This window comes from Lissotriton helveticus, chromosome 2_1, assembly GCF_964261635.1.
Source record: "Lissotriton helveticus chromosome 2_1, aLisHel1.1, whole genome shotgun sequence".
Classification (NCBI taxonomy): Eukaryota; Metazoa; Chordata; class Amphibia; order Caudata; family Salamandridae; genus Lissotriton; species Lissotriton helveticus.
The window spans coordinates 840,045,297-840,062,204 of NC_136059.1; the positions used below are offsets into that span (position 1 = coordinate 840,045,297).

Genomic DNA, 16,908 nt, shown 5'->3' on the forward strand with positions numbered 1-16,908 from the left:
ACGGAACACAGAGAAAAAGCACGCTATCAAGTAAATAATTCCCTGCCGGCACTGAATATTAAATGTAATCACGTAAATGGAAACAAGGTAGCTAGCATTTTGCGACAACCCACTTAGTCTTCGTGAACCTACAAACACTTTACTGCCATGACAGCTTCTGCCACAACCCCCTTTAGTTCGCAAGACAGTACTGCTCCCTCACCGTCACTGCTTCCAACTCCTGCTGATCCACTGCCTGAACCCAGGAGTCCGACATTTTTAGTTTGCAAGCGGTAAAGAGCCGGCAATCTTCTACCGAGCAGCCTCGGATTGGTAACGCGGGCATTCGGGCAATGCCCGAGGGGCTGGGGTCCGAGTTGCAGCTGAGGGCTGCTTTTTTGAGCAGTCTGGGGCCGATTTGGACGGTGTCTCTATTTTTGGAATACAGCCAGCGGCCCAGTGGGTGTCCGAGTGGCCTTTCTGCAGGCAGATGGGCGCTCATTACTACTCCCCACCACAAACACCGCCGGTCCCCCACCCCCGGTTTAGCAACAGGCAGAGGTATCACTCTCTTTGTCTCGCTGGCCGGCCCATTAAAATATGCACATACAGAGCGGTGCAGGGGGCCTCAGTAGAAGTGGCCTCACTTCTTTTCAGGTGTGTTTCACTAGTGTAAACTAATGCGTGCATTTTTTAAGCCCCCCTCCTTCTTTTTAATGCAATTACACTGAATCAGTGATTTGAGGAAAGGCATTATGCAAATGAGGGCCGATTTTTTTTGTGTGCCCGGGCCGATTTTCAATCCCAATCCGACCCTGCTGCCGAGCCTGGTATCAGTGCAGTGACTCAGGCTAGGCAGGGTGAAAGAGCAGCCAGCTCCGGAAGTACTCTGTGGTAGAAATTAGAACATGGAGCCAACCGAAAGTTACTCTCAGAAAGAGAGGACTGGGAGGGAGCGCAACTGGAAGTAAAAGAGTGAGAAAACGTAGGGGAGAGATGCGCCGTCATAGGCTCTTGATAACCAAAGTGGGTTGTAACCGAATCACGATGTGTGTTTACCAGAGACTGCGAGGTAGTCTTAGCGGTGCCTTCCAGGAGGAGGCACAGTAGAAAGGGAACGGTGCTCAGGCTGAAAGCATTAACATTTTTTAATTAGTAAATTGTTAATATTGGGTACACATGACAAAACATATGATTAAGGGAAAATGAACGGTGTTTACCTTTGCCAAACACCCCTAACTGCATGACAGTATTCGACTTTACCTAACACAAACCACCCCAACCGTTTTCGGTTTATTTTGGCTTGGTCTGTAGGACACAGCTAAAGCCCCACAGCACGGAGAGATGTGAAAATAAATATAACAACTTTTTGACTCTGCAGCGCTTTCTGCTGGCTGCACCTGGGTTACTGTTTGGGCCTCTCCTGGCTAGCTGCAGTATCCAATAACATCTTCGTTATTGATAAACACTTTGAAGGGTGAGGCCTGATTTAGATTACCTCTTTTCTCAGGAGCAGAATGGATGGTCAGCAAACAAGCGCGATACCGCAAAGGCAGCCGCATGTTTATTTTCCCACCGTGCTTTCACTTTAAGTGAAATCGCGATGGGAAAATAAACAAACGTCTACCTTTGCCAATGGCGAATGTAGGAAAAAAAGTGCGTACCACTTAATGAGGGAGAGTGTCACGCCGCCGGTAAAAGATCAAATACCAGTGGGTGTGGCCAAAAGGAGACAAGGCAGCAACAAGGGGGGACTAAGAAGCCTCCTTTACAATCAGAAGCCAGCGTTTTGCATTTAGGATGACGCTGGCCAATTAAAAAGATGGGCGGGGCTTTAACTCCGCCTCCGAGAGCTTCGGAATCTGTATTGATTCCAAAAAGCTCTCGAATGCAGAGAGCAGCGCATGTGCTGCTTTCGACATCCGATACCTAATAATGAGAAATTTCCTAGTTCACACAAAGGAAAGTTTCAATTCTATTAAGGACGCGAAGGCGAGGATTTTGCTTGTCCTTTCTCCATTTTATTGGACAGCACGTTAGAAGTATAAAGAAAAAAACATCAACCATGAACTACCCTAACCAACATGGCAGCGGTAGTCATGGTAATACAGTAACCAATCATAGTCCACAACAACAGCATAAAGGAATCCCACGTCGGTAGTCGTTCCTCTTTCGTTGCTGCCGGTGGAAAGAAGTCCTCTACCCTCTAGTCCGTTTTCTGATCGGAGCCTAGGGAAGAGAAAATATAATAATATCTCGTCCAGAACAATGTTGATAAGAATCTAACACATTGCAATGGAAATGATCAAAGATAAGTGCAGTAAAACCAAGATATATCCAGTAAAAAACATATCAATCAAATGTACACATCAATACATATGAAATATATTACTTCCCTCGTATGAAGAAAACATTACTGGAATCCATAGGTCAGGGAGGGAAGGCTAGATAAAGCCAGGGTGGGAAAATCCTCGCCTCCGCGTCCTTAATAGAATTGAAACTTTCCTTTGTGTGAACTAGGAAATTTCTCATTCTTTGTCAGGAAGCGGAGGCGAGGATTTTGCTAGTTTAAAGCCTACTCACCACCAAAGAGGTCGGCTCCTGGATTGGCTTAAAATAAAACTTTTTAAAAGTTGAATCTGAAGACCAATCCGCTGCATTCATAATATCTTCCAATCTGCCCCCAACTTGGACAGCCTTGGAAGCCATAGCGCCTCTAGTGGAATGAGCGCCGAAGTTTGTAATCTTAATACCAGCCTCAGACATAATCCACCTGATCCATCTGGCAATGGTGGGAGAAGAAACCGCTTTTAAAGGTTTCTTTATCGCAATCAGCAATTGTCTTTCGCCCGGGGGCGGAGTTCTAAAGTCACATCCTCATAAGTTTTGAGGCAACGAACAACACAAAGTTTAGTTGAATCCGGAAAAGCTGGGTAAGATACTGCCCTGGTATTACACTTAGTTCTTCTAGAGACAGTAAAAGTAACGCCTTCAGGGGTAAAGACTCTGGCAGAAACATCAAGGGCGCGAACATCGGAAGCCCTTTTGCAAGAAATGAGACATAGGAGAATAGCCAATTTAGCCGAAAGTTCCTTGCGTGAAAGGTATTCGTTATCTTGCCAAGATAGAAGAAATCGTAATACCACATTCACGTCCCAAAGACCAGAATAACGCGGTTCCGGTGGACGTGACAGGCGAATAACCTTGAGGAGTTTGCAAACCCAAGGATGCTCTCCCACAGGAGAACCATCCACCAGGGCATGACCCGCGGAAATTGCTGATCTGAAAGAATTGATGGTACAGTAAGCAAGTTTGTCGTGAAAAAGTTGAGCAAGGAAGTTAATTACTTCTGTCACAGATGAGCCCACGGGATCCAAGTGTTTTGCCACACACCAATGAACCCATCTGTTCCAGGCAGATCGGTATCGTTTAGTGGTACTAGGGGCCCAGGCTCGCTGAATGAGGAGTTCAGCGTCTTTCGAAAGTGAGTCGTTAGACCAACGTCTCCTGAAATCCTCAGGGCCATGAGACGTAGATGGCCTTGGAGAACCAGAGGATGTGGATGACCCAATGGATCCGTCAGAATGAGGTCGGATACTGGCAGTCGAATAGGTCTGTCCCAAGATAATTCCAGAAGGGACGGGAACCAGCATTGAGCCTTCCATATAGGAGTGATCAAGATTAGAGAGGCTCGTTGCCTGCGGACCTGGGCTGCTACCCTCTGAATGAATAGGAACGGGGGAAATGCGTAAGCTGGAAACCGGGACCAATCCTGCAGGAAGGCATCTACTGCTTCCGCACCAGGGTCCGGCTTCCAGCTATAGAACCGGGGAAGTTGGGCGTTCCACCTGGACGCAAACAAGTCCATCTGAGGAAGACCCCAAAAATCCGAGATCATCTGAAAGACATAAGGATCCAGCTTCCAATTGCTGGCATCCCGAAAATTCCTGGACTGCCAATCCGCTACAGAGTTCATTTCGCCGGGAAGATACTCCGCCATGACAGAAATCTGGCATAGAAGACAATAGTTCCAGAAATCTTTCGTGAGATCCGCCAGGACTTTGGAGTGGGGGCCGCCCAGGCGATTGATATACCTGACCGCAGTCGTGTTGTCCATCCGAAGGAGGACACAACAAGAGACTTTGGTCGTTGTGAACGAGCGGATGGCGAACGAACCCGCAAGGAGTTCCAAGAAATTGATGTGGAGATGAAGTTCCTCCTCCATCCATCTGCCTCCCACTGAGAGGTAGCCGCACCGGGCTACCCATCTCTGGCGGCTGGCATCCGATTCGATCACAAGATCTGGACGGGAGCCGAAGATCGCCTTCCCGTTCCATGCATCCATGTGATCCAACCACCATAGGAGTTCTGATCTGGCTTCCATGGACAAAGAAATGAGTTCCGAGTACGTGAGACCTTTGCGGAGATGAAACGCTTTTAGTCTCTGGAGAGCCCTGTAATGAAGCGGGCCTGGAAAAACGGCCTGGATCGATGAAGACGAGGCCAAGAGACGGACAGAAATCCGGTCCCGACGAAGGACCTTGCGAATCTCCTTCTTGATCTTGGAAATCTTTTGAGAAGGGAGATGTAACGTTGCATCCGTTGTTCTTATCAGAAAACCCAGGAAAGTCATTTCCTGCTGTGGGATTAACTCTGTCTTCTGGGCGTTGATGATGAACCCCAGAGATTGAAGAATAGTTATGGTCACTTGAAGATGATTGAGAAGAAGATCCTTGGATTGATTCATCAAAAGAATGTCGTCCAAGTAAATTATCAGACGAAATCCCATGGTACGGAGATGTTCCACCACGGGTCGCAGGAGTTTGGTAAAACACCAAGGTGCTGAGGAAAGACCAAAGGGGAGAGCACGAAATTCGTAGATCTGATCTCTCCATAGAAACTGGAGGAATCGGCAATGAGGAGGGTAAATTGGAACTGAAAGATATGCATCCTTCAGGTCCAAAGGTACCAACCAATCGTTCTGAAGAAGGAGGTCTCTCAAAAGATGGATGCCCTCCATCTTGAAATGTCTGTAAATTAGCCATTCGTTGAACAAACGAAGATTGATGACTGGTCTGAACCCTTTGTCTTTTTTCTCGACCAGAAAGATGATGCTGAGAAAGCCGTTTGGATGAAGAGAAGAAGGAGTGATGGCGCCTTTTCGCAGCATAGCTTGAACTTCTAAATCTATAAGCTCCTGGTCTGCGAGAGAAAAAACCAATGGACAAGGACGTGAGAGTTGAACGGGGGAACCGTAAAACTCTATGTGAAAACCTTGAACGGTTTCTAGAACCCAAGGGTCTGTCGTGAGATTCAACCAGGCCTGAAGAAATAAAGCAATCCTTCCCCCCAGACGTACCGGAGAAATGATGGAAAAACTCACCGTTAAATCCTTTGGCGTTGAACTGATTGCCTCCACGTCCTCTGCCCTGGCCTCTGCCTCCACGGGAAGGATAGAAGGAACCTTGACGTCCATCATTCCATCCATTGTTCCTTTTGGACTGACCTCTATTGGGGCCTTGCTGGAACTGGCGGCCGGAAGACCGACCCCTGCCTCTGCCGGCCCCGCCAAAAACCTTCTTAGGAAACATTTTCTTCATTGAAGCTTGCGCCTTATCCAAGGCAGAAAAAGTAGCCACAAACTTCCCAAGTTCTTTCACGAAAGGATCACCAAACAAGGTACCTTACGCTACCGAACCTGCTTCCGAAGAGGATAACTCACCAAGCTTGGGATCAATTTTAAGTAAAAGAGACCTGCGACGCTCGGCAGGGAGGGCACAGTTGGCATTGCCAAGGAGACAAACAGCCCTCTGTCCCCAACCCGCTACGTCCTCAACTGGGAGAGGAATACCCGATTCCTTGGAACGCTGGGCGAGTTCAATGATTTTTGTAAGGGGACCGACAACGTCTAACAACTTGTCCTGACAAGCTTTCCAGGACCTGTCAATTCCTTTCTTAGGGTCCTTAACATATTTAGCGAAAAAAGTGCATAACTTCGGGTCTATTTCTGGAGTGGCTGCTACTCTATTGGGAAGAGAAGGGCGAGGACATTCAGAACGTAAACGCAGTCTCACATCCTGAGAGAGCGGTTGCCTAAGTTTAGCGGCCACGTAATCAGCCGTTGATTTCTCGGGAACCCACTCGGAAGAACGGGGTCTGTAAATAGAATTAGGGTCAAACATGTCTGGGGAAACTAGGTCACCCTCACCATAATCTGAGACATTAGATTTAGGACGCCAAGATCTACTAATGTCAGACATATCTTCAGAAGATTCATCCTCATCGTCATCACCGTAGTCATCCTCGTCATCTACTCCCTCTTGGGGAAACCCTTCTTCCGGGTCAAGGTCCTGGGTGGAAGTACCACCAATATCCCCGGGTGAGTCGTCCCCCCGGAAGGGTGCGCTTCTTAGCGTGCGCGCACTCTTATGAAAGACTTCAGCAAGTCTGTTGAAGCCTTCCAGGTGCCCCGCGTCACGCTTCTTGGCCGTGCGTGAAGGTACAGAAAGCACCCCACTGGGCCCAGCCCCACTGTCTCCAAAAACACCTGAACCTGTTTTAAAAACATGGGCAGACAATTTATTGACGCTATCCTGTAGAGGTGCCAGCGCCTGGGCAATAGCCGAAGATAGGAGTCTGTCCACCTATACAGGAGGGTGCAATAAGGGCTTTTGAGGCTGCTCAGAATCCACAGCTACACCATCTTGTTCCTGACGAGTCTGCATTTGCGCAGAAGACTGGGCACCCATACAATTAAAAACGCCCCAGACTAAATAAAAGGGGGGGTTCCCGAACACAGGTACCCACAGGCAACACCAGATAATGTGGAACAAATTATGCCAATAAAGTGACTGACACGTTTGAAAAACGAAATAATTATAAAGACACAAGAAAAAGAAAACCAGTCACTTATTATTATCTTGCCACAATACAGCAGCGTCAGTGTGGGGAACGAGGCACGATTAATATTAAATAAAGCGCCTTGCCTCAGCGCGTGTTCACCACCAGCGCGGGGAAGCGCTGAGGAGAAAAGCCGGTCAGCGTCTGAGAAGACGACACCACAGACCGCGCACGCGCGCAACAGAGACGCTCGGGCCAAAAGCCTACCGCGTCTGTCACCAACAACAAATAGCCTACAAAGCAGGACAACAGTCGCGATGATATAATAAGGCAAAAATATGCTGTCAACAATGAATAAAACACACTGCCACGCCACAAGAATAAGCTGAGGAGAAAAAACAGGACTTATCTTGACGCGGCAGCAATGGAGAAAGAGGAAGGACTACCGACGTGGGATTCCTTTATGCGGTTGTTGTGGACTATGATTGGTTACTGTATTACCATGACTACCGCTGCCATGTTGGTTAGGGTAGTTCATGCTTGATGTTTTTTTCTTTATACTTCTAACGTGCTGTCCAATAAAATGACAGCGCCACCCGATCCTAGGGGCGTGTCGCCCTTAGAGGGCATCTGGGGCGGGAGGCCAGCAGGAATATCCTCGTCCTCGAGGCAGCAGCAGGACAGGGGAGGGGCAGCCAGCAAAGCAGGTCCAAGTGAGCCTATCCCGGGAGACCAGAGTCGTCAGGAAGGCAGGGTCGACCTTCCCTCCCCCGAGGGTATAAAACCTCGGGGGAGGCAGAACTAACCCTCTCGGCCCATCACTGAGCTGACCATGTGATGCAACCTCAACTGTGACAAAGCGTCACACACCAATAAGACAACCTAAACAGCGACTACAAAATTCCAAACGAATATGGAGTAATGAGGCTATTGCCTCGGTATCCAAAAACTCACCACTGTCAGAAGGTATCTGACAGGAGAAGACAAGAAACTAACCCTCTTTTGTCTTCTCCCTACAGCTCCGGCAGCAGACCAGCAAAAGAATTACAGCGCTAGCTGGGTGCTGCACGCGGAGGAAAGGAGAGGGCCTCACAGCGTAGTCATTTAGGGTGAGTTATGAGATGTCTGTTCGCTGATTATTCAATCTGCGTTAGAGTAGTTTTCGGGTGTTCTTATTTCATGTACCTTGGCATATCAGTTATTTTAGAACGTAGTGTTACTGTTCTCAAAGACGCCAATAAAAATGCCCCCTTTTCCAAATCATGTTTATTTTCCTCAGTCAGTTGTTTACCTTGTAGCAGCGGAGTCTACAGTGTACAAAGGGTTTCTTTTTCAATACATCGCTAGGCATCCCGTACAAGCAGTCCCCATGCAATCTGTAATTTGTCACAGGAGAGCGAGATTAATAGCCTAAACGATTTTCTATTTGTTTTCGTCGAGGAAAAGTGCAGCGGAAAGCATGCAGCCGTGGAGAATTCCCAGGCCCGAAGCAGGAGTCTAGCCCGGTACAGTAAGCAGCTAATGTAATGGCGGATGCCTCGTGGTCAGGGCACCATGGGTTTGTACTGGTAAGCGGCCATTTCCGGCCTGGTTGGAAATGCATGGACATTCGCAAATATGTTACACGATAGTGCGGATGCTTGTATGCTAGATTAAGAACACTGCATATGCGCCATATCACTGAAGAGCGTTCTTATTGTGCCGCATCATTTCTTCACTTATCGTGCCGCATAATTAAAAACATTTTAGAACTTCGAAATGCCACCACTGTTTAGAGCCTCCAGTATACTGTGCGCAATCCTGGAATTTTCCTTCAGACACAGAGATAAAGAAATCAATTGAAGTAACGTTTTCCAGTCACGTGCTGGTGCCCAGGTCGCACTATAGCGTTAAGGCTTGGTGCCGATCACACTGCTTCTCTAATTGTATTATGGTGTGAGTCACGCTCTTCCTGGGCCCCGACCAACTGTAGACAAACGTCGCTTTGTTCTGCCCAACCTACGGCCATTCAGCGGCAGGCAGCCAGCATAGTAGTACTTTAAAGGGGCAGTAACTGTTAGCTTCGTTATAAAATAAGGAGTTAACAGAGGATTATTCGTCAACCAGACGTGAACCCACAGTACAAACATCAACTGGGGACAATAATTTTACTGCAATCCCAAAATAAAAAAGGGGATTTAAACAGATAGAAATAAAATTATGCCTTAAAACGAATGCTGTATAAAACCAAAGCACAGTTCACTAAAAGAATGGAGCGTTAATTCTAGATGCAGAGTTAATAGTAAACAATACCCAATGCACGGAATGCTAAAGTCAAGTCGGGCCTCCTTGCACTCTCTAACTGTATTATGTTGGTGAGTTATGTACGCAGCGTCACCTGGAGACAGTGGCAGTACAACCAAGCAGTGCAGCTTCAGTTCTAACAGGGGTGCACTTTGTGTTAAAAAGCATTCTGGAACCAAGGGACGGAGGTCAGCCCGATATAATCTGCATCACTGTGGTACTTTTAGGCATCCCCTTTTGGAGTTATGTATGTTAATTTATTGAAGAAATGTATTTTATGTTTTAAATACAAGTGCCCAAATGCCAGTATTGTAAAAGTATGTGTTCATCGCAGTATCATACATCAGCTGGCCTGAACGAATTCATGTTTTGTTTTCACATGGTGCATATTGCGTTTCTTGATATTAATTGTGACTATCACTGCGAGGTTACAGATGCTCATGTCCCACGGGTATCGAATGTACTGACCTCATAAGGATGAACGCCCGAGTTGGCCCCACCGGGATGCGAAAGTCTGACCCACGAAGCTACCTCCAGAACACATTTAAGCGATAACCCCATGAGACAGCTTAGCGATTCATGTGGTCGCGTGTTGTTTAATTGCCGAGTACCTGGGTCAGCACAGTAACCATGGAAGTTCGATTTTGTTTTAATTTTATCCCGAAAGAACCGACTTTCATTTCTGAACATGCTCGTTTGGTCCCCAAACAAGAATTAGTCAAGGCTTTACAGCGTTGGGTTTCAGAATAGGAAAAGGATAGACCCAAAAGGGCCCAATTCAGGTCTCCCTTCCCTAGAGTACGCCACCCGAGCAAAGAGTGCTCGGTGGGTTTAGCGCCCACTTCAGAGTGGTACCTGGGGGTAATATGCGAGCCTCTGATCCATTGCTGGTCTAACTCTGCCTCTCATCACTCAAAGCTGAAAAACGGGGCAGGAGACGCTTTTCTTAGGGGGTGCACTACATGAATTTAGGTCTACTATTACGACGCCCCCACTCTGCAGCAACGCCGTTTTGTTTGTTTTATAATCCATTGTAATAATGTCTGATGGCTCCCAGCTCTGTTTTAATTGGGTTAGGGCACTCGTTTTCACCTCAATGGCGATGTGAGGTGCTGGATGGCTTTTGAATTGTTGTTGCCGGTATTTACAAGTCGAGTTCAAAGAAGGGCGGCCAGCTGTTTTTTCTCTTGCTCGAAGGGTAAAACATGTTTAATAAAACACCCCCTTATCAGCCCCGCTAATAGCTAGGTTCGTGGTATGAAACGTGTGTGCATTAAATACTTTTCACATCGCAGTTCAATACACGTCGCTCATTTTGATCATAAGCCCGTGGGCCTGAAAGGGAAACGCAGCATTCCCTGACTAGAGAAAAAGCGGCACATTGATTTTAAAGGCAGAGAAAAGACTCTTGAAAAAATCTGATGTATAGGAAACAGCAGCAGGGTGGCCTGAGAAGGGAGTCATGCAACTCCCGAGCACGGTGGAGCAGCCTAAACTCGGTAAAGGAAAGTCGACCACAATGAAATTGCACAATTAAATAATTTTCAGAGCTCATAAAAAGTTCGCAGGATTAAGAGTGCTTTGAAAGTCTGCCGAACTTCCTCCTGAGAGAAGGATATCTTGGAGTGATGATACAAGTTCCTGCACTTCTGTTGGTCTCGCCAGTACATGCAACCCTGCAACAGATAGAGGTTTTGGACTACTCTGCTCACTCTGACCAGTAGTATTAGGAAGTAGTATAAAGAGAAAGGTTCTTGAGTGACAGGCAGCACATATACATTGTGGTGTGAGGCAAACTGGACAATCCATATAATGATTTAGACAATTTTTGTGTGACTTTGTTTATTACATTTTCCCACTTTTATACTAAATTGGTTTGAGGAATTTTCTGGTGCTCTTTCTTGGCAACACTTCTTACTGGGTCTTTACACAATTTATTACTGGGGGAATGTCCCTTTGTTGTGAATGAATAATCAGTTTCGCAGTGCTCAGTAGGCATAGATCAGAACATCACAACACTTCGTCGGCCGGAGCCATACGCTCCAATATGGCTTCCCCTTGGCACTCGTTGGTAATTCGCTGTAACATTGGTTGCCGGCTCCGCTGAGCACAGCAGCCCGCCAGTTTGCCTGGAAGCCGTTGGTTGCCACAGGTGGTGGCAGTTATGGATTATTTACCTGCAGCCCCGTTCATCTGAGGGCATTTCAATTTAAAGGGGCTATCTATCTTGGTTGTGGCCTGTTGGCACAGCCTGGAGGTTAAAGCAAAGACCCCTTGGAGAACGGGCGCTAAGATAGAATGATTACGTATTTATGTGTAAGTATTTGGATACAGCTATGTTCATAATTGATAAACAATTATTTCAAAGAGTTTACAAATAAAGAATGCCAATGGAGGAAGGGGTGTTTCTCGTTTGGGATCTTAGCCCTTGCCAAGCAGCATTCATAATCCGAGTCAGTTTAAATGCAGGTAACTACAAAATTAACCTGCACTCACCCTATGGTAGCAGTAAACTAGAGCCGTCAATCCTTACCTAAATTGGGGCGGAGTTAGGGTGATCCGTATGGGTACAAGGATAGTGTTCTAGATCCTGGGCGCCTAGGTGGTTCAACACGAACCCAGGGCCTGTTCATTGAATGCTACAAGTGGGCTGCAGCCCTTATGGTAACAGTCCCCGAAATAGCATATTAAAACACACCTCAAGCCTGCACTGCAACTTGTTGGGCAGTCTCAACATGATAGTATCCCAGCGAATAAACCCTTTGTCAGTAGACATATTCCCTAGCAATAGACCTTTGGTCGGCAGACCTATTTCTTTAACGCTGGTTGCGTCACCCTTAAGGCAGCCCCTAATCGCTAATGGGGCAGGGGCACTGGGATTGCAAACATAGGACATATCTGAATATGTTTATATGTCCTGACAGTGAAAAGCTCATATTCATTTTATCACTGTGTCTTGGCAAGTTTCCAATATTAGTTCTAGGTTACTTTAGTCTACTTAATAACTGATAATGGTATTGAACTGTGTAATAGTATTGATGCAAATCCTACATTATGAAGATCAACATTGCCGGACAATATTGGTTTGCTTCTAGCATATATCTGGACGCGTTAATGTTCCTTCTAAATCTATCTCATAATCGTCGAACTTGGCACACAAAAGAGAATAGGTGGGAACCTGGCATAGCTATGTCGTTCTCATGATATTGGGTGTTAATTAGCCATTTCATCAGAGCAGTCCGTGAATGTGTGCAGATATTGCCTGTAAGTCCATGTTCCAGATTGTAAAGTTTCATGCTTAATACGTTCACTTTTCCCAATGTGGGGTTATGAAGGGTGAAAGCATTTTAGATATGAAGACGTCTTTAACGGAACCGCCTGCAGTGAAGGTGAGGGTAAAAGTTCACTATTACGGCAAATACTTCACTAGCAAAAAATATTGGGCCCCTTCAGCAGCGGTGAAATCTTCGCATAATTCATTCCATGCATAATATCCTCGAGCTTGGTGGGCCATGCATTATATTGGACAATGGGTGAAGTAGCCTCCAAGAGCATTGATCTTGAGCCGCTTCACAGGCCCGCAATCTTGAACGTATAATTATTCTGAAGATAATACATGCCAGGTATTTTGTCAAGGATTGCAAGTCTCTACAGGTATTTGCAATCCGTCTAGAAGCTAAGTTAACTGTCTACCTCTTACAATGGGATTGGCAGTCACAGGTCGGCTGGATAAAGAGGGTGAAAAGCGGCAAGTGAGGAAAGCCACTAAGGTGCCTGATATGGGGTTTCTTGGCTTTGCGCCAGTCAGCTCATTACAGTGCAGTTGTCTTGATCAGGCCTCCACATAAGCATTATGATAGATGGTGAGTTACCGTTGGGGGGCCCAGCGTGCCATCAGCTGTGAGTTAAATGGCAGTGGTAAGAGCGGAGGCTGATTCCCGGGCATACATGAACAGGGGACTGGTGCAGAGGTGGCTCCCGGCAGTGAAGTTTGTTCGGTCGGGGGGGGGGGGGCGAGCGCGCCAGTAAGCTACTCGCCCTGTGGCGGGGTCCCAGGCAAGAAAAGGCGGTGGACTTCCTTTTTTGGTATGGACTGGATGCCCCTTGGAAAGGGCAAGCAGTCATTGTGGGGCTCTGGGCTGGCGGGAGAGGGGGGACTGACCTGCTGGTGGTCCTTGACCTCTCCTACCCTACCCAAGATGCCTTGGTATATGTTTATAACATTGAAGGGGGTATGCCCCAGTATGGGTGTCTCATGGAGGCACATTATTTACCTGCGGCTCCGTTGACCGGAGGGCGGTCAACTTAAGGAGAGCAGGCTATCTTGGTTGTGGCCTGCTGGCACAGCCCGAAGGTTAAGAAAAAAGGCCCCTTGGAGAGTGGGTTGAAAATACAATGACAATGTACTACTTTGAGATTTATTTATATGCTGTGGCATTGATAAGCAAAGTATTTTAAAGATTTACCTTAAGCAAGATGAATAAAGGATTAATAATCCAAGATGAATAAAGGATTAATGACACTGCTTAAAGATTCAATAAAAGACTACGCGGTGAATGACAACAACTTGTTTCGTGTCTTTTATGGGAGGGCGACTCGCACCCGGTATGCACACTATGACAGCGCCACCCGCTCCTAGGGGCGTGGCGCCCTTAGAGGGCATCTGGGGCGGGAGGCCAGCAGGAATATCCTCGTCCTCGAGGCAGCAGCAGGACAGGGGAGGGGCAGCCAGCAAAGCAGGTCCAAGTGAGCCTATCCCGGGAGACCAGAGTCGTCAGGAAGGCAGGGTCGACCTTCCCTCCCCCGAGGGTATAAAACCTCGGGGGAGGCAGAACTAACCCTCTTTTGTCTTCTCCCTACAGCTCCGGCAGCAGACCAGCAAAAGAATTACCCACCCACCCATCCCTGCAACAAGGAAGAGCATGGCGGGGTCCCAGGCAAGAAAAGGCGGTGGACTTCCTTTTTTGGTATGGACTGGATGCCCCTTGGAAAGGGCAAGCAGTCATTGTGGGGCTCTGGGCTGGCGGGAGAGGGGGGACTGACCTGCTGGTGGTCCTTGACCTCTCCTACCCTACCCAAGATGCCTTGGTATATGTTTATAACATTGAAGGGGGTATGCCCCAGTATGGGTGTCTCATGGAGGCACATTATTTACCTGCGGCTCCGTTGACCGGAGGGCGGTCAACTTAAGGAGAGCAGGCTATCTTGGTTGTGGCCTGCTGGCACAGCCCGAAGGTTAAGAAAAAAGGCCCCTTGGAGAGTGGGTTGAAAATACAATGACAATGTACTACTTTGAGATTTATTTATATGCTGTGGCATTGATAAGCAAAGTATTTTAAAGATTTACCTTAAGCAAGATGAATAAAGGATTAATAATCCAAGATGAATAAAGGATTAATGACACTGCTTAAAGATTCAATAAAAGACTACGCGGTGAATGACAACAACTTGTTTCGTGTCTTTTATGGGAGGGCGACTCGCACCCGGTATGCACACTATGGAGAAAGGACAAGCAAAATCCTCGCCTACGCTTCCTGACATAGAATTGTCAACTTCTTTTTAAAGTCGTCTGGTTGACAGATATGAATTAATTTAGAACACTACCAAGCTACAAAGCAACTGCACGATAAACAGCATAACAAAGGGCTACCCAATCGCCAGCAGCGGTGCGTCCATTGGGCATAGGGGCGTAGCCCCACTAGCCCCCATGGACCCGCGGCTGTGCAAGGAAATATAAATATTTCATTTTCAGACCTCATCATGTCCAGGCCGTCAGGGATCCGGGCAGCACCCGGCGTATCCGGGAGTCGGGGGGGGGGGGAGTGCTTTGCGGCAGGGAGGCTGGTCCGGACTGCTGTGCAGCTTGAGTTGAGTGACAGTCCGTCACTGACTCAGCTGCAGCAGAAGCGGTGTCCCGACGACGAGGCTCGACGAGTGCGCAAGAGAAGCTTGGGGCTGCAACTAGCCCAAGCATGCGCATTGTTGTTCTCCTGCGTAGCGAGTGGCCAGGGGGGTGCTGGGTTTAACTAGGCGACAGCCCCCGGCGATAGAAAGGGCGACAGGGCGAGCACGCAATGTGACCCCCTAGCCAATGCCGCGCGTGGGTGGTTCAGCCGTGGCCAATCACTGTGTCCGACTTCAGTCATGATGCAGTGATTGGCCATTTCGCGGCGCTGCTGACCTGTTCTCTAATCTATTCTCTTCTCTCTCTCTCTCTCTGGGTGGGTGGTGACGAGTGTGACTCTCACCTCGTGTGTGCGTGCATCAGCCAGCCTGTGTGCTCTCGAGTCCGTCTGTCGACCCGTCGTCGTGTGACTTCGCTGGTGACTTCAACTTCAGTAGTTTTAGTGAGTATATCAAAAGAAAATGATATGTAGACTAATTGTTTTAATCTCCTCTCCAGTCAACGATAATAATTTAGAAGTACGACGGCGCTGCGGCTGCCACGCTACTGGGCCGGCCTTGTGCTGCACCCAGAGAGGCCTAGGCCGCCTCAGTATATCACCCATCACTAGTACTTCACTCATCCCGCCCACTGTCGACACCATATATTCATTCAATGAACTTGCTGTCTGACTGTGCAGTGCACTTGCCGCCCTCACAGGCCTGTACACCTCATCATTCCCGCCCCCACACAGACTTACACGACACAAATGCCCGCCGTTACTAATCCGACCAGCCGGCAGCCGTAGCTGCAACAAGGCATCCCGTCATCAATTAATTCAAATCAAATGACTGAGTTCGCTCGCGCTTGACATCCAGTCAAAATAAAACATGATTTTTTCCCCCAAAAATTATTTACAGTGGAGACTCTGAACGGAACATAAAAAAGCCTAGCTGCTAGCTGGCAGACGGCAGTGCCAGGCACCCGCAGCAATTAGCCCGCAGGTGGTTCGGGGACTCGGGTGCTGGCTCCGGGGCCGGGCCAGGACTTCACCAGTTCCGACCCAAGAGCCCCGGCAATGGGGGGATTAACAGAAAGTTCTTGCAGAGTAACCATGATTAAGAAGTTACTCAGTGTTTATACCCCTTAGCGTTCCATACATTTAAATTCGGTACTTCCAGTATCTTCTCCCGATACAGATGACATTTTAGGACTGGTAAGGTTACAGATGTCTCCTAAGACGCAGTTCCAGTCCGGGATTTCCTCTCCAAACACCGTGTGCTGTGATAGCCTCGTCCAATTGGTTTCATTGATGGAATTCAAGACTACAAGTCCCAGAGTGCATTATGGTGTTCATTTACAATTTCAAACAGATGAGTGGTGCGAGTCGACCTTAAGTCACAAGTGCAGGAATCTGAACCCATTGCTGTCATCACTCCTCAGATCCGTGCTGCAGCACCTCCTGCCACCCCACCCGACCCTGGCATCTGCACTTAGTCCTGTCAGCACCCCCAGTCTTGAATTCTAGCACGCCTGCTCAGCAGCAGGAATGTGCCCACGCTGATCCGCCATGATCTCTGACCTCTCGTGCCCTCTGCTATTTCAGGACTTGGGGCTAGTTGAGTAACTTCTAAGTTCTTAATCATGGACAGCGGAGTAAATCGTAACCGTCCGAGGTCTCACTCCCTGACGGTCAGACAATTACACTAAGCATCCCGCCTGCCGCCTGGGAGGAGGATGAATTGGGGGGCTATATTGAGCGTGCGGGGCTCAGAATCCACGGAGTACAGGGTCAAGCGAGGCCAAAAATAATCCGAAAAGGAAATACATGAACTATGTTAATTCAGTTCTCAATCCATGGCCTTCACTTCAGAGGATTTTTTTTCTTTTACAATTGCGGTGCATGCCCTCTGAGAGGATTG

The 16,908-nt window shown here is 47.8% G+C and overlaps 1 pseudogene across 1 annotated transcript; it reads right to left on the reverse strand.

Annotated features, from left to right (window-relative positions):
- Positions 1-2,003: 2,003 nt before the first annotated feature.
- LOC144820171 (uncharacterized) lies at positions 2,004-9,792 on the reverse strand (annotated as a pseudogene). Its single transcript, XR_013607696.1, has 3 exons — positions 9,714-9,792; positions 5,363-6,532; positions 2,004-2,208 (listed from the first exon to the last, which is right to left on the reverse strand). The product of XR_013607696.1 is annotated as an uncharacterized LOC144820171 (transcript).
- Positions 9,793-16,908: the final 7,116 nt, after the last annotated feature.